This window comes from Amblyomma maculatum, chromosome 9 (genome assembly GCF_055883805.1).
Source record: "Amblyomma maculatum isolate TAMU_Amacu chromosome 9, ASM5588380v1, whole genome shotgun sequence".
Classification (NCBI taxonomy): Eukaryota; Metazoa; Arthropoda; class Arachnida; order Ixodida; family Ixodidae; genus Amblyomma; species Amblyomma maculatum.
Genome location: NC_139352.1, coordinates 46251957 through 46275273, shown reverse-complemented (window position 1 = coordinate 46275273; position 23317 = coordinate 46251957). Strand labels below are relative to the sequence as shown.

The window sequence follows — 23317 nt, the reverse complement described above, 5'->3', positions numbered from 1 at the left end:
AATGCCTGCCAGCATTTCACATTTACTGTTCTAACTTTTGCAAAATGTAATATGCTAAAAAACTTGCTTATTCCTTAAAGTCCGGGTACATTACACTTAACGCCTCCAAATCGCAGAGAAAAAAAATGCGGGAATCATATACACATTGACTACGGCAGATGTCAGCATTATGTACTACTATGTGCCATAGAAGTATGCACACCAATCAAATCGCCCTTTTCTGAACGAAGACAATGCTTTGGACTTACCATACTGGATAGTTGCGAGCACGGCCAAATGTTTTGCTTTGAAGACGATAGACAATGCTTTTAGACAGACGAGGCGAAGGATTTGAGCCTGTAGCAAAAGAAAGCATGAGAAATTTGTTTGTGCTTACATATTGTGCCGCTGTCATCATACTTTGTACCTGGAATGGGCCCGACCCAAACTACGGTCTCGACACAACCAGTTCTAAACAGTCAGACAGGGCGTCGTACATAATTCGGTTCGCCACTCCACCTGCTAACTACGGGAAAATCACTTTTCGGAATTTTGAAAGCAAGGCTTTAGGAGTGTAATGCCCCATATCTGGGGCCTTTGGTGTATAATAAATAAATCAGGTGCGCTAGTAAGCTTCACCGGCAAATTAAGAACATGCGTGAAATTGCCCCATTTTCCTTCACCCACACATCTGAGCACGGTAGCAGCGACAGAAGACAACTTGGGAAAGCGGGATGTGGGTATCTTAGGCACTGTAATACAGGCAGTTACTGAAGGACTTGTTCTTTATAAGTCCTGAATCATAATAGGCGTCTTATGCTGCTGCTTCTCATTATGGCATTGCTGGTTGTCGGTAAACACTGCGTCATGGCGACGTTCCACCTCATTTAAGGCCTCTTTATGGGGTTACCTGATTTGTGGATGTTGCTTAGTTCTGGCAAGAAATAGCTGTTCACAAGTAGAGCGGTTCTTGGCATATAGTTGCACACGGGCACAACCCCATGCGTGTGAGCCCATTTTGCATCGGATGAGTCCACACTCCATACAAAGTAGTGTAACTAAGACCCATGCCGATCACAAGTGGCGAGCAAAATAATAATGTTTGCAAAAAAACTTTATTCGCAACTGATTAGGTTCTTTCTGAAAGGGTGCTACTATTCACATGCATCTTCGTATTGGTATCACTACATAAGTGATAAGTGGCTGCTGTGAAGCACCATGTGCTGTCCATCATTCTGTCTCTTGGTTCCAGAGGCGTGCCGTGTCCCGCCGCACCTTTAGTCAGGCATCGAAACTTCACAAACACTACAAATTGCTAACTAAACCCAAGTTGTTGTGCACTGTAGGTTATTTGCATTATTTTATTGTATTTTACTACTAACTGTCTTGTAAGTGCGCATCATTATGTCGGGAACGCAGCCGCCCTTATCCTAATTGATTTCTTCACCTAGGGAGCCCATGATTGAAAGCTTGCTACCTTGTTTTTCCTCGAATACCGTACATTGAACTTTGGGGCTTTATTTTTGGCCTATAATATCTTCGGCGCCAGGTGTCATAGCCTCCCTGTTTTTAAAGGCCTGGGTTGAGCCGAAAAGAAGAGGGTCAACAAACGAACTTGCTTTGGGAGTGCCTGTTCGAGAGCGTCGTAGGGTGACCTCACTCCCGCTTATTTAGCAGACACCTAGCATGAGAAGTACAATATGCCTTCTCAGCAGTTTCATTGCAGTAAGGTGATGGGAAAGGCTTCGACCTCAATTTAAGGTATCCAGGGGGCACTAGCAACACCTCTCAATGCCAGTGTTTAGAGTGCAAAAGGAATTGGTTGACAGACGTCACAGACACTTTTAACTGCGACTCATACTGGACATGTCTGAATATGTTTCTAAAGAATTGTTTAACATTGTGGAACCTGACTTACCTTAATGCAGCACATCCAGCTTAATACCGTGTTGCCGCGTGGACATACAGCTAACCGAGACCGACCGATTTCCTTGCTATTTGAAGGAAATCATTACGCCATGTGATAGTCTGAATGTGCATCTCCCGCAGGAACTCGAATGTTCGGAGAAACGTAGCGAAGCACCTGCGTCAAGACCAGCTCCTGCCCTATGCAACCACTTTGAGTCGGCCGGGAGCGACAGCAGCCCTGATATACCAGAGACAGCCCCAGACTTGTCGGCCGAAAATGACAGCAGGCCTAACCTACCAAAGGAGACCACCCCAGACTTGTCAGTCAGGAACGACAGCACCCCTGATGCACCAGAGGAGAGGGCCATGAATGGGTAGTCTGGGAATGACAGCAGCCCTGATCTACCAGAGAAGACACCCCCAGACTTGTTGGTTAGGAACGACAGCAGCCCTGATTTACCGGAGGAGACAGGCATGAACGAGTAGTCTGGGAACGACAGCAGCCTTGATCTACCAAAGGAGACAGCCCCAGACTTGTCGGTCAGGAACGGCAGCGCCCCTGATGCACTGGAGGGGACAGCCATGGATGAGTCGTCCAGTAGCGACAGCAGCCCCGACCTGCCAGAGGAGACAGCCCCAGACTTGTCGGTCAGGAACGACAGCAGCACTGATGCACCGGAGGAGGCAGGCATGGACGAGTTGTCTGGGAACGGCAGCAGCCTTGATCTACCAGAGGAGGCAGGCCCAGACTTGTCGGTCAGGAACGCAGCAGCCCTGATTCACCGTGGAGGGGACAGCCGTGGACGAGTCGCCCAGTAATGACAGCAGCCATGACACATCAGAAGAGATAGCCCTAGACTTGTCGGTCAGGAATGACAGCAGCCCTGATCCACCAAACAAGACGGCCATGGACAATTCAGCCGTAGACGAGTAGGCCAGGAATGACAGCAGCCCTGATGCACCGGAGGAGACAGGCATGGACGAGTCGTCCAGTAATGACAGCCGCCTTGACTTAACAGAGGCGACAACCCCAAACAAGTCCGTGGGGAACGACAGCAGTCCAGATCCACCAGAGGAGTTAACCGTAAACGAAGAGCATGGGGACGAAACGCAGAGTGACAGAAAGCAGGACGACGAGACATGTGAGCATAAGCTTCGCTATTAATGTGAGACTAGAATATCTGGCATGTGTTGTAGTGTTCATATTTATGAAAACAGTAGATTCAAAAATGCGTTTATGTCTGACATGCAGTAAAGAATGGCCGATGAATAATTGTCCAATGAATATGCTTCAGACGTCATACTTAGCGCTAAAAATACATGTGTACACAAAAGAAAAAGGACGCCGGACAGGCGCTACTACATCTGGTTTATTGCACTGAAAAGACCTACAATATGTAGCAATGACCACACATGCGCAGACCAATCCGACATGCCCATCCCCTTCACCGAAACCGCTCAAAAAATCGCATTTCTGCCCTCAACAGAGCGGCAGACGTGTCACTAACACCGCTCCCCCTTCTTTCTTATATCAAATGCGTCAAGCAGTTTGCGCGCCTTCTTATCAACACTTCTGCCCAGAGTCCCTATCTCGTTCAGCTGCGGCTCACACCCACTGCACTGAGCACAGTGCTCGGGGAGCCTAGCGCCCTTGTCGGAGCTCAAGGAGGGGAAATGTTGAGCCGCGCAGTCAACACATTTGCCTGTCTGGCCTATGTAAACCTTCCCGCAAGTCAACGGTACCTCATACACAACCCCCATGCGACACTACACAAATCATTTTTCGTGCCTAACGCCACAGGCGAGCCTTCTGTCGTCACGCATGACGCATGAGCACAGCCTTGAAAGCTTCTGGGGAGCGGAGAACACGACAGGAACACCATGTCTATTCGCTACCTCTTTGATGTTGTGGGATATCTTGTGGACATGCGGCACCACTTCAGGTTTAGCCGCAGTCCTACTCCGCTCTTTTACCCTTCCTGACATGGCTTTGTGTTTTTGACCGGACCTTCTATTACAGACGTGACGACCGTGCAGGGGAAGCTTGCTGTATGCAGCCGCTCGAACTGCCTCCTTTACCTCGAAGCCATGGCATGCGGGCACGACTTCACGAGTGCGGAGTTTAAGCAAAGGCTAGCAATGTCCCTCTTAACTGTTTTGGATTGTGACTCTTAACTAAGCAGAGCCTTCTGTGCCTGCCCAAAGTCCGCAGGGGTGTGTTAGTGACACATCTGTCGTTCTGTTGGGGGCAGAGATGTGGTTTCTTTAGTGGTTTTGGTGTTTGGTTGATTCTGCGCATGTGTGGTCATTGCTATATATCGTAGGTTTTTTCAGTGTAATAAACCAGATGTAGTAGCACCTGTCCAGTGTCCTTCCTTTTCCTTCATGTGCGTGTGTATGCTGTCTGAAGCTGAAAACCATGTAGCCCGTCTACAAGTTCTTTTAAATGAATATGGCACCTGGCAGACAAGGACAAAAGAAGGCACACAAATGAGAGAACCAGTGACACTAACAGTTGGATTTTTTCACATCAAGCCTGTCCCTTTGTAGGCCAGTCAAGCCGTATTGAAAATTAATCACGTGCAAATGCATGTGTATCGCCTACTCTTGGACAAACTGCTGAAGCAGTACAGCAAACAAAATATCATACATGAAGCTGCGAGAACAAGTCACTGTATAAAGTTTTATCTGGTCATCACTCGCGCCTTCTGCTATGAAGGAGGTGAAGAATGCCACCGTTTTTTGACATAAATACAGTAGAGGAAGTTCCCCAATTTAGCAGCAAGGACATGCCTCGGGACGTCAGACATTCCTTTGTGGTAGTGTAATTACAGGTGACAAGTAGAATGGGTGAGTATCAGATTTTGCAGGAGGGGGAATTGGGTGCTGAATTATCCATAGAACTCCCCAGCTGGTTCCTTTCATTAGGAAGAGCTGTTATGATGCCCTACCGGAGCGTTGATATATTCGGCTGGTATACCAAGGAATGGGGCATTCACCAAACAGAAGTAGATATGGGTGTATGGGTAACACTGTCAGTGAAAGTAGCATCTCCCCTGGAATGCCTCAAGTTCAAGTGGACGAATCAGATGTTCGGTGAGAGGACAGCACATGCTACACATCTTGGTTGCCAGGCGTCTTCCAATATTTTTTTTTGAACATGCATCCCGTATTCTTTTGAAGTCACTTGTACATGCAGCACCATCACACCTTCAACAATCTAACTGGCAGGCATGCGTGGAACACAAAAAGTCTTCCTCTCACATTTCTGAAGTGTTTTGCATTGATTTTGGGTTGTTTTGAAGTGAGTTTATATTATATAGTGGCATGTGATCAGCTCACTAAATTCGATTTGGCAGTATATTGTTTTTCAGGAGTGTCACATTTTGTTAAAAGGTCGCCTATTTAACGATGCTTCTGCTGTTGATTTCTTTCTACGGTTCACGTTTTGATAAACATGTCCTGAATTCTTTCTGGCAGCTGACTTTACCAAAGAGACATCACAGGTTGAAACGAAGGTTGAACGGAAAGCCAAAGTGAAGGTCAAAGAGAAGATTGATGAGATTTATAAAAGGAAGACTGGAGGGAATAATCCTCCTTCCTAGCAAGACTGCAACGCAACCATTTTCCATGCAGTGTTTTGGCTGGTGCCATACTATTTCGCTTCTCATTTGGCACGCGTTTTCTGTTCAGTTTAGAGGCTAGTTTGCGATAGGAATTCGACCCTATGAACCATCCGAGGAGCAGGATTGGGAAAGTGCCGTCATGGAAGCAAAAAAAAAAGGCCTTCACGCTTAATCATGAGGTGGCGCGCCGCACAGGAGGAATTGTGCGGATCGGCAGTGCATCGCATTGGCCACCTTTTACCTGCATTCACTTAGGCAGTCTTAAGTGTCTGCCGCGAAGTCTTAATTTTTGCTTTATTGCGCACTCTTGCTTTACTCTCGCTTTCGGCTGGCATCCCACCAGTGATGGACTTCTTTTTGTTTTTATTCTGTGAATGGGCGACCAGTCAACTGTGCTGCAACTTTTTTGCTTAGAAGCCCTTCTCCATCTGGGTGCTCTTTGCTTTCTATATGGAATACACGCTCTCCGCGCAGTGTGATTTGTGTGATTTGTAGTCGGGAACATATTACGTCAAGAAGGCTGCAGAATATCTTGACATTCTCCTATAGCTACGTCGCTTTCTGATATAACACTTCAGCTGTCTTCCTACTGTACTTCTGTTCCTTCTAGTTGCTTGCACACCTATGATAATGTTCACTTAATTGCAAACACACGCCACGACTGTAGCGATGGCAATTTCGACAACGGTGTTAAACACGGCATCTTTAGACATAAAGATAAGCAACGTAAATTGTGCCTGTGCGCAACTACAGTTTAAAGGTCGGTGGCTGGCAAACATGGTGGAATTATGTGCAGGTGCTTTGGGAAGAACCCATTGGTGTCTTGACGGGCTATCGTGTTGTCCTGGAAGTCCGCAAGTCGACCACTGTCAAGGTTGGCAAGGGTGGCGTGTTCGCATCGGTCTGTACCACAGCGTCAAGTTGATTGGCAGGGATGAAGGCGGTCGCACTCTTCAGGTGAGCTTGTGCGATCCTCTGCAGGGCACTTGGATCGGACGTTCTTTAATTGTGCTGTCATAGGCAACACTCAAAACACTAGAGCTTCAGTTACGCTATGGCGCTCAGTTATATGCTGTGCACCATCTGCAAGTGCATTCTAGTAATAGTATTGTTAGGTATACATATTTTGTCAGGATTATAAGCAGCATTGTGCAAAAAGAAAAGTATATTCCAGCATAGAAGTGCTGCTCTAATTCGAATATCGAAGTTACAACCGTACATACCGCGCCATTTAGCTACTGTAGCATTTATGGTCAGAGTATGACTGTACAGTGGCACATACTGGACTTGTTTTTATTAGCAGTAATTCTGAACAAGTGCTTCTAGTCTACTTGGCTACAGCCAGATATCGCAAAACTTTATGCTCCCAAAATAATGCGCTATTATTATGAAATAACAAATTGGCAAAACAGCTGACCATTGATCGCATGTCTCCACTGTCAGAAATAGCACTTCAATACTACTACAATGAAGCGTTTTTGATGATTGCGTGATTTTCATTTTTCAATGACTCAGGGTGCACACAGGTGCTTGAAAACCTTGAATACCATTGAATTACGGAAGTCTGTTTTCAAGGCCCTTAAAAACCTTGAATTTACGACTAGTCCTTGAAGATTCTTGAATTCCTTGAATACTAAATTTGAACTGGTGTTTTTTGTCATGAAAACGTTTTTGTTGCTAAACTTTTATTCTTGACTGAGTTCTGAATGAACTGCGGGGAAGGAAACGTATCGATTTTTAGCCTATTTAGCGCATTCTCGTTAGGCGGCTGGCAACACTGCAGTGGGCGCGCGGCTGCGTCGTCCCATCGCTATCGCATCGACATCACTCACCGAGCCCAACGTTTTTAGATAGGTTTACCGAGCCGTGCGGCCGTGTCTACGCTGGCGTTGCCCTAGTGCTTGCATTTTTGGAATGAGCGTGGCTTCTGCCTGTCAGCGCACGTGATATTTTCATATGTGACACAATGCCTGGAAAGAGCAAGTTTCAGGCTACGTGGCTCCAGCATGACGAATACAAACAATGGATTGCGCCTGATACAATGAGTCCGCATCGGGCTAAGTGCAGGCTTTGCGGTAAAACTGTGGATGTGACTGCCATGGGTGAATCCGCTTTAAAAAGTCACATGAAAAGCGGCAAGCATATTGGCGCAATGAAGGTAGCGCAAGGGAGCACGTTGAAAAGGTACCTGACGCCGGTCGCGGTAGAGCAGTCTACTAGCGCATGTTCCTCACAGTCGCCAAGCCTAAACGATGCTTGCAAAGCGCACGAGCTTGTCACTGACGCTGAAATTCTTTGGACTCTGAAAGTTGTGACATCCCACTTTTCGTATCGGTCGTCATCCCAAGCAGGGGAGCTATTTCAGCGCATGTTCCCGGACAGTGAAGTGGCAAAGGCGTTTTCTTGTGGTGAGAAGAAATGCGCCTATATGACGCGTCACGGTCTCGGGCCTTTCTTTCTTTCAGCATTGCAGCGAGAAATAGAACAGTGTGAATTCTATGTCGTACTGTTTGAAAAGTCGGCAAATGACTTTCTGCAGAGTAAGCAAATGGATGTGCACATGAGGTGTTGGGACTCTGCTCACCAAGTGACGACCAGGTATTACACCTCCGTTTTTATGGGGCATTCCACAGCCGATGACATTCAGGAAAAGTTGCTAAGCGCCCTCGAGCCTTTGCCTCTTGCCAAGATTCTTCAGATATCAATGGATGGGCCCAATGTCAATCTGAAGTTCTTCAAAGGTCTTCAAGAGCACTTGCAACAAAACCACCAAGTTCTGTGTGTGGACTTAGGCACTTGTGGGCTACACACAGTGCACAATGCTTATAAGGCTGGAGTTTCAGCGACTAAATGGGGACTTGACAAGTCAACCTGCCAAAATGTGCATCGTTCAATAACTTGTGGGAGTTCTGCTGTGATGCTTTGCTGCCAGCAAAGTTGAATTTTGCCTTATGTGTGGCGATGGCACTGAACCCTTTTCTGGTAGAGTACCAGACAGACAAACCAATGGTTTTTTTCCTTGCAAGGGATTTAGAAACTGTTCTCAGAAAGCTGCTGACGAAGTTTTTGAAATGTTCGATCCTGTCTGCCAAAGGGATAGTGGGTCTGCTGAAGATCGACATTGATAATGCCGAGAACCCATGTTCCACTTGAAAAGGTGGATATAGGCTACAAAGCAGAGCAAGTTCTCAAGAATTCTAAAGTGAGATCAAAGGATGTGTTTCAATTCCAGATGGAATGTAAACAGTTTTTGATCAGTGCCACAAAGAAAGTTCTAGACAGAAGCCCCTTGAAGTTTGCATTTGTTAGGGGCCTTTCTTCACTAAACCCACGACAGATGTGCTCGAAGCCAGAGGAATGCCTTGCAGGTTTCAGGAAAGTGTTGGACACCCTCATCACTGCAGGTAGAATGGCTGATCACTTTCGAGACACGGTGCTGGCCGAATACACGGAGCTCCTGCACGAGCAGAAACATCAGCTTAGACAATTTGACAAGTGCGCTGACAGACTGGATGAATTTTACCCTGATCTCTTGAAGTTCGGTTCAACCTACTCGAAGTTGTGGAGCATTGTGAAACTTCTGCTTGTCCTCAGTCATGGCCAGGCAATTGTCGAGCGTGGATTCAGTGTAAACCGACAGGTGTGCGTTGAGAATCTGAAGGACCTTTCATATGTTTCACAACGGATCGTATGCGATGCGGTTGAGAAAGCAGGTGGTGTTCTAAACATTCCAATCACCAAGGAACTGAGGATCGCTGTGTCAGCTGCAAGGCAAAAGTATGGAGCATACTTGGAAGCCCAGAAAAAGCAGGACCTTGAAGCTTCAAAGCAGAGAAAAAAGCACTGCATTGAGGAAGAGCTTGATGCAATGAAAAGAAAGAAAAAGAAGCTGGGATTGACAATTGATCTCATGGCATCTGCAAATGCCTATGCTGATAAAGCAGAGGCAGAAAACAATGTGACACACATTGTAAAGTCCAAGAGCCTCAGAAAGACTGCCAAAGACAAGAGTGAGGAGCTACACGCCATCAAGCTCCAAATTCAACAAAAGCTGCTGGAGCTCCCCTGAAGTAGCCCTGAGGAGCTGCTTCCTAAGGATTTTTTTGTTTTGTGCAGTTGAAGCAGTGTATAATGTTTTGTGAGGGTATAGGAAATAACCAACAATTTTATAAAACTAATTTTTTACTTTTCTGCGGGATATGACCAAACTTTCACTGTAATATTTTATGAAGCTATATTAAATTTTTTTCTGTGCAATAGAAGCAAATCTGCGTAGTGATGTTTTTTTTCTTTGTGGAATAAATATTTCAGACGTTTTGAGAGCACTGTTCGAAGATCTTTGACATGGAAAAAAAAATTAAGCCCTCGAAGGGGGCCTTGAAAATCCTCCTATGGGGGCTTGAAATTCCTTGAATATCCTTGAATTTTTTTCTTTCCCACCTGTACGAACCCTGTGACTGGATTCACAAGGTGGAGTTTGTTGTTTATATCCATGTGCCAAAAACTGCCATTTTGCTGTTTTCTTCGTATAAATTTTATATTTTTATTAGGTATGCTTTCGTTTTCTATTTTAGCATTGCGGGCAGCTGCTGCGCATACGTCAGTTGTCTAAATGCCACTGATTCCAACATGGCTAGGTACCCAGCAAAATTAATATCATGACCTTGAGTTTTGGCTGTTTTGACGCAATGAATTATATTTCCTACTAAGGGTTCTGTTGCATTTTCTGACTGCACTGCTGTGATTATGCTGAGGGAGTCACTGTAGATTACACACTTTTCAAAGTTGCTTTTTATTTTTTCCACAGCTAGGACAATGGCATAGCATTCTGCGGTAAAGACTGATGCAGGTTGAGGCAGCATTAGCAGATATAAAAAAATAAATGGAACAGATAAATGCATTATTGGCTGGCAAAATAGCACTGTAATTACTGTTAAACCTTGCCTGTTAGCAAATGGTTATCAATGTTACTTATGCACGAATAACTTTGGATTACGTGATCGGATGTCCTTTAGAAGCAATCTGCTGCTCGAATCAAATAGTGGGTTATCAAAATAATTAGAAATTGGATCGAAGGCTGCATATCCGAAAAAATATAGGAACATTTCCCTCTTACACGTGCAGCCATAGGCACGATTAAAACGAGTGCTCGAAAGCGTGGCAGGGACTTAAAATTTGTACCACTCAATGCTAGCCGCTAAGCCTGAAATCATGCCGCACGATGTGTTTGAGGCCAGTGGAGATAGCATGGTGCCCTTTAACCATCTTATCATGATGTCCAACCCATTGGCTGTTTCTTATCGCTCTGTTTTTGCTTTTATTATTAATGCTTATTTCTTTTGTTTTGTGTTAGTGTGCCATGTTGGCTGCACGAAGATTGAATGTGACATGTTCTCTGTGATTTGCAAAACCTCACTTCATTAAATTCGCACCGTGCGCGACTTTCACGACGCCACGTCAGGCACCATATAGACGCCTTTTTCTCATGAACCTCGGCAAACGTAACAGCAAAAATTTCTCAAGTACCCCGAGTCTGCTGAAATAAATTCCATTTCATTTGCCAGAGCTGAGCGGCATTTAAGTTCAGTCAAGCCCACACTCGAGCATTTGTGTTAAGCCTGCTGACTACTGCACATCCCACAGTCCAATTGTTTCGCCACTGTTTCAAGAGCCGGCGACTCCACCGCATGGCATGTGCTGCTATCAGTATATGCGAGAAAAGGCGTGGCAGCGTTTGTAATTGTTGTATACAGTCGAACCTTGATATATCGAACACATCGAATTATTGATTATACCGAATACTTTCTATATCACACGGAAAATTGCATGCATTTTTAATTTTTTATTTCGAACGGCGTCGGTTGCCAAATGGATAAATCGAACTCCGCCACCCCAAACCATGTGCACTCTGTTGACAGGAGGCGAGCTTTCCCTCAACGCCCTCGAAGATAGTGGCGGCGCGATGGGCGTTCCCGACTGCTGCGCACGATCGCTGCATACATCGGTCGTGCCGAGGGCGCCATTTGAACGTAGCGGCGTATGCACGCGGCGGCTTGGCCGGGCTAGGGTGGCTAGCCTGATTTAGTTTGTCAACGACTAACCGCGTCTCGGCGCCGCCACTTGTGCTGCGCCAGTCGTTGTTATCGTGTGTGGCCTAGGCCTGTCACAGCGTGGTCGGTGTTGTGATGGCTGCAAATGCGAAGCGGACGACCCTGACATTTGCTGCGAAATTGGAAGTGATCCGCCGCGTTGAAAATGGTGAAAAAAAGTCAAGCGTCGCCGAAGCTTTCAGCATACCGAGGAGCACTTTGAGCACTCTGCTGAAAAACAAGAGTGACATAAAGGCCAAGGCGGAACAAAACCAGCACTCAGGCGCGCGGCGGGTGCGCAAAGCTGCCTTTGAAGACGTTGAGAAGGCGCTGCACAAATGGTTCGACGCAAGGGCCCGGAATATTCCTGTATCGGGACCGATGATACAACAGAAGGCCAAGAACTTTGCGTTCATTCTCGGTGCTAAGAACTTCAATGCCAGCAGCGGTTGCTGCAACTTTTTAAGGCCCGCTTTAACATTGTCGGGAAGACAGTACCGGGGGAAAGTGAGGACGCCAATGAAGGCGAGATCAAGAAGTGGCTTGAAGAAGAGTGGCCTAAGGTTCTCGTCAAGTATGAACCCAATCAGATATTCAATGCTGACGAGACGAGCCTGTTCTGGCAAATGCTTCCGCGGCAAACGCTCGACACGCGTGGAGACGAGTGCCACGGCGGCAAGCAAGGCAAGGCTCGTATTACAGTTCTGTTGGCTGCGAATATGGACGGCAGCACGAAGCTGCGGCCACTTGTCATAGGCAAGTTCCAGACCCCGAGATGCATGCGCAACTGCCCCAGTGTTCCGGTGACATACGCATGGAACAAGAAATCGTGGATGACTCGGGAGATATTCCAAAAATGGTTGAAGGCATGGGACTCGGAGCTGGCGCGTCAAGGCCGGACGGTTTGCCTCATCGTTGACAATTGCACAGCACACCACACTGATGTCCAGCTGAGCAACATTGAAATTAAGTTTTTGCCGCCGAACACGACGTCGAAGCTGCAACCATTGGACCAGGGCATTATTCGCGCTTTCAAATCCATTTATAAACGTCGGCTGATCGACATTTTGCTTCTCAAGCTGCGGATGGGTCAAGAGCTAAGATAGACCTTTTGGGTGCCATTCAAATGCTGAAAGCCTCGTAGGACAGCGTCAAGCAGTCGACAGTAGTTCACTGCTTTCGGCATGCGGGTTTTGTAAGCCGCATTGAAGAAGCTTCCGAGCAAGCAACTGAAGAATCAGCGTTGGACGACGGCACAGAGGAAGAATGCCAGCTCGAAGAAACCTGGAGCCAGTTGGAGCGCTTTGTCGGTGCTGAGCCACACAGCATGAGCATTGATGACTTCGTTGGCGGTGATGACAGCACCGGAACAGTGGCGGAGTTGACAGATGTAGAGATTGCGGCGGAAGTTACTGCTGAGTGGCCAAACGAAGACGCTGCCGAGGTTGATCCCGTAAGCGCTGCCCCGCTCCCGACTGCAACTGAGGCTGTAGCTGCTTTGGACCTTGTACGCCGCTACTGCGGCGCAATAGAAGGCGCTGGACTATCGCTTGTGGACCGTTTAGACTACGTTGAGGACGCTGTGGTTAAGCACGCGGTTGCCAATTTGAAGCAAGCTACGCTGCTACAGTACTTTAAGCCAAAGGAATAAATACTTTGTTTGAAACTTCAAGTGAGTATTTATTGCGCCACTGTGCTACGATTGGTTCATTGATTGATTTGTACTAGTTTTTGACGCGTTTTCTACGTGATTTTTTATATCGAATTCCGGCTATATTGAACTATTTTGCAGATATATCGAGGTTCGACTGTATATAGGGCCCGAGACTGCGCGGCAGGAGCTGTTACAGCCATGATTAGAAGACCTTGCCTTTAATATCCGACATCGGAGGTTGGCGCTACAATGTCGTCGGTGTAATCAATCGTGATATTGCACTGGCTTGCACCCATCATTGGAAGCAGAAGCCGGTTTTGCTTCTTCATAAAGGACAAGCTATGCCATGTCGCGCGACCTCTAGTGGAAGTCAGCGTCGTGATTATCCGACAGATACGACTAACGCAAAGGCTGAACGCTTTTGTTTCGACTTCAGTTTTAGCATTGCTATATTAGTTTGCAGAAATTTTTTGAGAACTTAAGAATATTCCGCCAATGATCAGTTTCCATTCAATTCGTTTCTGCCACAATTCGATGCAGTTTTAAACCTACTCTCCCTGTGCTTTTTGGTAGTACAGCTACTTTATTCGCAACCGACTAGTTCTTTCTGAATAGGTACTCTTATTCACATGCATCTTCGTATTGGTATCCCTACATAAGGAAGTGATAAGTGGCTGCTGTGAAGCACCATAGGCCGCCCAATCATTCTGTCGCTTGGTTCCAGAGGCGTGCCATGTCCCGCCGCACCTTTAGTCAGGCATGCAAACTTCCCACTAAAAATTGCTAACTAAACCCAAGTTGTTGTGCACTGTAAGTTATTTGCATTATTTTATTGTATTTTACTAATAACTGTCTCGTAAGCGCGCATCATTATGCCGGGAACACAGCCGCTCTTATCCTAATTGATTTTTTCACCTAGGGAGAAGTGTTGCCACCTCTATTGTTCAGCATTCCGCCAAAATAGTCTCAAAATCTGCTAAATATTTTAAAGAAACCACCAAAATTACCACTAAGATGTACTGCGGTGCTGGATGTGAAAATATGTGCAATGAAACCCCTGTATGGCTTAAAAATGAAAAGGAATTTATTATTCGAAGTCAGCCTTCAGCAGAACAGGTTAAGCAAAAGCAAAACCAGAATTTCGACCGCCGTTGTAAGCAGCTAGCGTGCTTCATAAGCTCGTGCGTAAGTATTCATAAGCATTCTCGAGAAGAAAAGCGGTCAAATTGTATCCCATATATATGTGGCTAATAGTAGAGAGTTATTTTTTCGAGTGTTCATTCGCACTATTTTAGCACATCATTTGTTGCCAGCATCCGGGGCAGTTCGCACTACACAGTACTGTTCGTGCCTTTCAACGAGTGTTCTTCCCTGCAATTCTTATGCAAGAAAAAGTGACATAAATAGGCCGTGAGGCAATTCTAGCGTTATTAAGCATAGTGTGGAATATATTGTTTAAAATGGCAATATGGAATATATATTACAGATTTATTTTAAGCATTTAGATATAGCAATTACAAGGATACCAATCACACTGCTAGGTAAATGCAGCAAGTTCAGCTGGCTAAACAATCTTTCAACTTCCGTGTTAAGTCGGCTATCGCAGCGCGTCTCGCAGGTTCGACGGACGGGTGAATGGATGGGATTATTTGACACCCTAGAGCAGCCAAGTGCAGAACAGCACCAGCTGCGGAGAATATTGTGGTAATAACCTCAAAGCATATTATATAACTGTCCACACCAATGCCAACGGAATTAACCACATCACGGACGATCGGGCAGCTGTCGCTGTCCGAGATGAATCCCACCGTTCTTCGCACATAACTTACAGGCATCTTTTAAGCAGATATGAATGACAGAGCTTAACATCCACTGAAAAACCTGAAATCCCCCAAACCAACAGGACCCGCCAAATATTAGTAATCCACTAAAAACACCGCTAGCCGCTAGAAAAAAAATTTTTTCCGCCAAGACACCAAAAAAGATTGCCAAATTTAGCGGGAAATCCACTAAAATGGTAATACTGCCAAGGGAGCCCATGTTTGAAAGGTTGCTACCTTGCTTTTCCTCGAATACTGTGCATTGAATATCGGGGCTTTCTTTTTGACCTGAATATCTTCGGTGCTGGGTGTCATAGCCGCCGTTTTTAAAGGTCCGGGTTGAGCCGAAAAGAGGGTCAACAGACGAACTTGCTTTGAGGGTGCCTGTTCGAGAGCGTCGTGGGGTGACCTCGCTGCTTATTTAGCCGTCCAATATGCCTTCTCAGCAGTTTCATTGCTGTAAGGCAATGGGAAAGGCTCCGACCTCAATTCAAGGTATCCAGGGGGCACTAGCAGCAATAATACCTCTCGATGCCAGCGTCTAGAGTGCAAAGGGAATTGGTTGACAGACACGTTACACACACTTTTTACTGCAAGTCATACTCGACGTGTCTGAATATGTTGCTTAAAGAATTACTTGACATTGTGGAACCTGATTTACCTTAATGCAGCACATCCAGCTTGTTACCGTGTTGCCACGTGGACATACAGCTAACAGAGATCAATTTACTTGCTATTTGAAGGAAATCATTGTCATGTGATAGTCTGAATGTGCATCTCTCGCAGGAACTTGACTGTTTGGAGAAGAGTAGCAAAGTGCCTGCGTCAAGACCAGCTTCTGCCCTATCCAATCACTTGGACTCGACGGGAACGACAGCAGCCCTGATCTACCAGAGACAGCCCCATGCTTGTCAGCCGGAAATGACAGCAGCCCTAATCTACTCAAGGAGATCACCCCAGACTTGTCGGTCAAGAACAACAGCACCCTTGATGCACCAGAGGAGAGGGCCATGGACAAGTCATCTGGGAATGACAGCAGTCGTGATCTACCAAAGGAGACAGCCCCAGACTTGTTGGTCAGGAAGGACAGCAGCCCTGATTCACCGGAGAAGACCGGCATGAACGAGTAGTCTGGGAACGACAGAAGCATTGATCTACCAAAGACGACAGCCCCAGACTTGTCGGTCAGGAACGGCAGCACCCCTGATGCACCAGAGGAGAGGGCCATGGACGAGTCTTATAGTAATGACAGCAGCCCTGACCTGCCAGAGGACAGCCCTAGACTTGTCGGTCAGGAACAACGGCAGCCATGATGCACTGGAGGGGACAGCGATGGATGAGTCGTCCAGTAGCGACAGCAGCCCTGACCTGCCAGAGGAGACAGCCCCAGACTTGTCGGTCAGGAACGACAGCAGTACTGATGCACCGGAGGAGGCAGGCATGGACGAGTTGTCTGGGAACGACAGCAGCCTTGATCTACCAGAGGAGGCAGCCCCTGACTTGTCGGTCAGGAACGCAGCAGCCCTGATTTACCGGAGGAGACAGGCATGAACGAGTCGTATAGTAATGACAGCAGTCCTGATCTACCAAAGGAGACAGTCCCAGACTTGTTGGTCAGGAACGACAGCAGCCCTGATTCACCGGAAGAGACAGGCATGAACGAGTAGTCTGGGAACGACAGCAGCCTTGATCTACCAAAGGAGACAGCCCCAGACTTCTCGGTCAGGAACGGCAGCACCCCTGGTGCACTGGAGGGGACAGGCATAGACGCGTCTTCCAGTAATGACAGCAGCCTTGACTTACCAGAGGAGACAGCCCCAGACAAATCAGTGGGGAACCCACCAGAGGAGTTAACCGTAAACGAAGAGCATGGGGACGAAACGCAGTGACGAGACGTGAGTATAAGTTTCGCTATTGATGTGAGACCAGAATATCTGGCATGTGCTGTAGTGTCCATATTTACGAAAACAGTAGTGTGTGCATGAAGAGAGCCTGAAAGTCTAGTTTCTGGCATCCTTTATTTCTGACATGCAGCAAAGAATGCCCGATGAATAATTGTCCAATGAATACGCTTCAGACGTCATTCTTAGCGCTAAAAATACACGGGCACACGAAAGAAAAGGAAGGACGCCGGACAGGCGCTACTACATCTGGTTTATTGCACTGAAAAAACCTACAATATCCCCTTCAGGCGCTGTGTCCACATATGTGGACGTGACCCAAATTTCCCTATATCTTTCCATGGAGTGCGAATTTCTGCTTTTGAATTTGGCACCCATAACATTTGGAACCGCCCTGTCGAGTACATGGCGCCATATCTTGTTGCTACAGCGAAATGTTTTTGTAAACAGCAAGCAAAGATGGACGTCGCAGCGTTTCACACCAGGACGAATCAGCAGCTCTAATTATTGCATGCCGCTTTCTAAACCAATGCCTAATAATACTATTTCTTGTAATGAAGGTGTCAACAAGGGAATGTAGATGTTACGTGCCAGATTTCGTTATCTTAGACATTGAAAAAGTGCTTCAGTGGACTTTCAAAGTTTCGCGTCCACAAATGTGGACACGGTGTCTTAATGCCGAAATTGTTAAAGTGGCCGCGGCACTTCGTTATTTTGTGCAGAGCAGTACGTAATACGCTTATTTGCGTGCAGGTGTCATAGTCTTGAAAGCGCAAGGTATTCTGAGAGGAAAACATTTATTCATGCCTAATAATTAGTTATAAAATGCAGAAAATGCTAAAATGTTTTCATTCCTGTAGCAGCCTTGAGGCGCCATGTCCACATGCGTGGACGCGAAAAAAAAATAAATATTTTTGCATAATTTTTTATATTTGAATCCTGCATGGCCTACTGATCATGCCTGGTGCAAAAAAAAAAAAAAAATGTTCCTTTCAAAAACTTTAATTGGCGCCTGAAGGGGATATATAGCAATGACCACACATGCGCAGACCAACCAGACATGCTCCCTTCACTGAAACCAATCAAAAAATCGCATTTCTGCCCTCAACAGAGCAGCAGACGTGTCACTAACACCGTTCCCCCTTATTCTATATCAAATGCGTTATATCAAATGCTTCAAGCAGTTTGCGCGCCTTCTTATCAACGCTTCTGCCCAGAATCCGTATCTCGTTCAGTCGTGGCTCACTCCCACTGCACTGAGCACAGTGCTCAGGATCGGACGTTCTTTAATTGTGCTGCCATAGGCAACACTGAAAACACTAGAGCTTCAGTTCCGCTATGGCGCTCAGTTATACGCTGTACGCGACTTTATTGTTGTCAGCATTGCTTCAGCATTTTGCAAAACTTTTCTTTGCTACTTGCAATACTGACCCAACATAGAACACTTGAAATTCGCTACTGTTTTCCTTGCTAACGGACGAGACGCAGCCTCGCCTGAGCATCTATAAATTTGGGTCCATGCTTTGTGCAAGTACGCCGTTACGGAGTTTTTTTTGTCGTCGATAAGCACCCAGAAGAGTCTCGTCACTGGATGAACAATGTGAACTACGCACGCAGCAAGAGCAGGCGCAACCTGGTTGGCCTTGTGTCTGGTGGAGACGTCTATTACCACACACATCAGGACTTTATTGGCCACAGATTCAGTACGAAAATCGTAGACATCAAGGTTTTACCGATGGTGGTCACTACAAAGGCAAACTATGAGTAAAGCTTCCCTTTCCTACCTTTGTGCGCGAGGACATACCATGGCGCCACCTCTCGGAAGCGCCCAGATGATGAATTGGGATAACGCACGTTGAATGGCTGCTGTAGGATGCTTTCTAGGCAGTTCAGTTGCATGTTAGCATTTATTTAATATATACCTCGGTCTGGGCCTGTATAAGCTTATTTTAAGGTATGAGACCCTTTATTGTAAACGCTCTCAAAATGACAAAAATAACAACTAAATAAATGTGAGAGAAAGCCCACACCAAACCCGAGGTTATCACAGGCAAAAACCAATTGAAAATAAAAGACAATGGTAAACTCCCGAGAGAAAATTTAAAGAAAGCCAATCAGAAGAGAAAAAAAACTGGCACAAATGTTGGGCGGCAAAAGTGGTTTTCAGGGCAGAAATGCCTCGAGACAAAATGGCTCATTATAGAGATGAAAAAAAACAAGGCTGGATCCAGCGAGCCAAGATCCTTGCGATGTGCTTGCAAGTCTATGATAAAGGAAGGGGTGGGGAACTGTGGGAAGGAAGAGAAGTCAAGAAGAGGGGAATAAAAAAAGGGGGAGAGAAGGGAAAAGAGGCAGTTCATTTGGGGGGGGGGGGGGGGTAAAGAATACAGGTTCCGAGAACAGAAAAAAAAAAAGAAACGTGGGAGGGAGAAAAGAAAACAAGGAGAAACAGGCAGGAACAAGGAAACTGAAGCGCAATTAGTGATAAAAAAAAACGAAGAGTTCAGCTAACAGACATTACGGATTGTATTAATACAGATCAAAATAAACAAGGACGCTCAGGGCAATCAAACAGGAAAGCCACATGTCCACATGGCAGGGGCAGGGCCTCAGCCCACCAAAATCGGCCATGTGGCGCCCCCGACCACACAAGACATGTTATAAGGCTACGAACCATCTGGGTAGGAATGAACGTGATTGACGAGTGGAAGCAAGGAAGAGACACAAACGGCAATGCATATAAATAGAGCGTGAGAACGAGCGGAGGATAACAAAGAAGGGAAGTTTTGAGGGGAAACAAAGTTCAGATACCCAGGCAGCATCTTTGCAGTGAGTGAACAGGCACGTAGCTAACGAATCACGTCACCCTTAGCTTCATTGCATAGACAGGAAGGCGAAGAGAGAAGTGCAAAGCGGTGGAAGTATGAAAGAAAGCGGCCGTGTCCCATTAGGAGAGGAACAAGACAACGAGACTGAGGGAAAGAGAGGGCAGACGAAGAATGGAGGGGACAAAAATAGGCAAGAGGGTGTCTGAATGACCTGTGGTCCAGATGGATGCCCACAGATTAACAGTAGTGTACATACGAGTGCGCACAGACAAAGGCGATAGGCACGACGGTTGTAAGATGCCACGCGTCACCGCCAGAGAGGCTGCCCTGTCTGTTAGCTCGTTGCTCCAGACACCACAGTGGGCTGGGACATGATATAAAAAGACAGGATGGTGAAGAGAAATGGTGGCAAGGGTAAATTTTATGTCGCGAATGCGGAAATCTCGGATGGAAAGAGAATGGATTGCCTGAAAGAGAGAAAAGCAGTCAGAGTAGATGTGCAAGGGTAAAGGAGAAGGGACGTGCCGGGCATAGCAACAAGCCTCATGACATGTAGTCACATGGTGGGTTACACTGAAAGTACTAGCGTTTCTCCGCTAGATAGCGCCTCGGTTGTTTTTATGCGATTTTCAATGGCAAATTAAAATTGTAAAGCCTATTTTCTTTGATATTGTACTCAATCTGTGCTCGATCTGTACTGTATGAGGCAAGATCTTTTCATCTCCATCATAATCTCATGACATATTTTGGCCAGTGTTCTGTCCCTTTAAGGAATCTGTCATTTGAAATTACTACAGTACTGGAGACGCTGCCCGAGACAACTCACCATGCATATCGCTGCCAGAGGCGGCAGAATCTTCTAGTTCACTCGGGGAAGCTTCCGTGTCAACGTGTTCATTCAGAATAATTTGAGACCTTCTGGCCTTCACACGATCCCGCGCTGTTTCTTCTGCCGCTCACCGAACTTTTAGCGTCAACTCTATGGACAAAATCTCGCTCGCCGAAATGTGCAGCGCACATCATGAGAATGATCACTCGCTGATTTGCCCATCCAAATTTTAATTAAGGAAAGAGAATCTATACGTTTCGGCTAGCAGTGGGAGCTTGCGCTGGGTTCCCTCGCTTACGTCCGTGTACAGAGCAGTAACGGACTGTAGCAACAGCTTAAATAAACTTCAGCAATCTTCGTAACGATACAAGATCAAAAAGTGCAAGGCTGGTACTCTATATCAACCCAAACCACAGAAATAAGTGTGTCTATTAGCTTTTAAAAAGCACAAATTCAATCGAGCATCTGCTTCAGTAGCAGTAAAAGGAGTCACGTGATCCCACTTTCTCCGCTAGATCGACACTAGCGCCATTCGCTGCAGTGGTGGCGATCGCACCCAATACGTCTTTTGGCACACTTCTGGAACAAAAACAAAATCTGCGGGATCTTTTCGATGGAGGCGAAAAGCAAGGCGCCCGTGTGCTGTGCGATGTCAGTGCACGTTAAAGAACCCCAGGTGGTCGAAATTTCCGGAGTCCTCCACTACGGCGTCTCTCATAGCCTGAGTTGCTTTGGGACGTTAAACCCCACAAACCAAACCAAACCAGAATCTGCAAAGGTCCTGTCCCATGTAAGCGGGGGCCATAATTCTCGTCCACTTTTTTTGTTCTTTGCCTGCTGGCTAGCACATCTTGGCTCCTTCCGCTGTGCCGCGCTGTTGACACTGCTATGCTGAAATAAGTGTGCTTTCAAATAAAAAACCCTTTGGTTAAAATTGCTAGCTGTTTCAAATGAAATAACACACTATATATTATGCAGCATTATTATTGCTGTCACCCATTCTTACAAGGGGTTTTTATTCACCCATAAGTAGTGGACATATCTGTCGAATTTTCAACCATTTCTCTCTTACTCTCCATCAAAACATATTGGCCGTCCCACAGACCATTCGAACATCGCGTCGCGGCACGTGAAAACCAACGTGCACTTCTTTACACCTTGTGATTATGTCCGTGGTCCATGTGAGCTCTGGATGAGGGGCTGTATACCTATATTCTCGAAAGGGGGGGGGACGTGCTATGCCACTGTAGTTCAGAGAACACGCCAGAGCTTGTGAACTACAGCAGCCTAGGGTCGTATTTTCTGAACCGGGGTCGCACACCTAATCAATAAAGACATGCATAATAGAAGTACAAATATGAGGCTTTGCGGGCCGAATCACTCGCATTCAGCCGTGTTGACAGCATAGTCTAAATGTTATATTGGTCTTATGGAGCTCAAGTCTAAAAACCTATTATAATGAAGCAGAGTCCGAAACGAGTAGACATATACGCAAATAGATGATCGTGTGGTGTGATGCGATTAATATCGGGCAGCAATGTGTTTTCGTTCTAGTGACATGGGAGCTGCTGAAGTGGTGAAGGCCGGTGTGCAGTAGGTGCATTTTTACCGAAGTCACTTACAGAGGTTATAGGTCACATATGCATAGAGACCCGCCGCCATGGATTAGTAAAGGTGCACGAGTACTGCGGCAATGAACACGGGTTTAATACAGTCTACGACGACGTGTTTTGGAAGAGACAAAAAGCAGAAGCACCCGTGTGATGTGCGGCAGAGTCTGTGCTCGTTAAAGAGCCTCGCATGATCTTTAAAACTCCACTGCTGCCTCCCTCGCAGCCCACACAAAGTTTCACAGCGTTGCACCCCCCAATTCTGAATTTACATGCAGGTGTATACACACACAAAAATTCTTTCACATCAGCGCAAGAGCGTTAGAGGCCCTATTTACCAGAAAGTCTGGCGTTGGTGTTTTGAGTAAAAAATCTGGCAGGGGGTAGGCAACATGCGAAATGACCGGGCAACGACTGTTCGTCGGATGGTGTGCACTCGATCGACCACATGACATGGTCTAACGGCAGGAGCCATCAACTCGGGTAACTCTTTGGGATTAGGGGATGGGATGAGCATCAAGCCTTTTGGGGTTCTATCATCGACAATCAGGCAAGCTCTTACCCCTGGGATACTCGGGCACATTCATGCTGCTTGGTTGTAGTGGGGTAATATATGCAGGGCGGTCTTCCACGTAATGTAGGTTGCGCGGCACAATGCTAGTGTGCTTTAAACAAGCATATTCTTCAAAATTTTCAGAAATCAAAGGCAATCAAGTGGTCTGCTAAGCCCGCTATCGCACATGTTTCACTTGATTAGCGCCACCTCAAGGTGATATAAATGGATGCTTGAGGTTGAAAGGGCACTTTTCTATGCCTTCAGCATTCTTTCCACGGTTTTGGCTTATGCTTTTCCTTCAGGTGAAAAACTTTGTGCACATCCCACCTGCAAAGAAGTGAATCAGCCACTCCTTAATTGTCAAAAGGGGAATATTATTCTCCATGAGCTGGTGGCAACACAGCGATTTGAGCTGCACACCGCCGCTTCGTTGTTCTCTAAATTTGTCACTTTCCTGCAGTGTATACTGCATACTGCTGCGTATAAGTGATTTTTTTTTTTTTTTAAATGTCCTTCC

The 23317-nt window shown here is 46.3% G+C and overlaps 1 pseudogene across 1 annotated transcript in view; it reads right to left on the bottom strand.

The window, feature by feature from the left end:
• The window catches only part of LOC146178984 (tRNA dimethylallyltransferase-like), a 69000-nt pseudogene that overhangs the window by 11776 nt on the left and 33907 nt on the right, over positions 1–23317 (bottom strand). Inside the window, exon 11 of the transcript XR_014700982.1 lies at positions 249–336. The product of XR_014700982.1 is annotated as a tRNA dimethylallyltransferase-like (transcript). The remainder of the gene's footprint in view (positions 1–248; positions 337–23317) is intronic.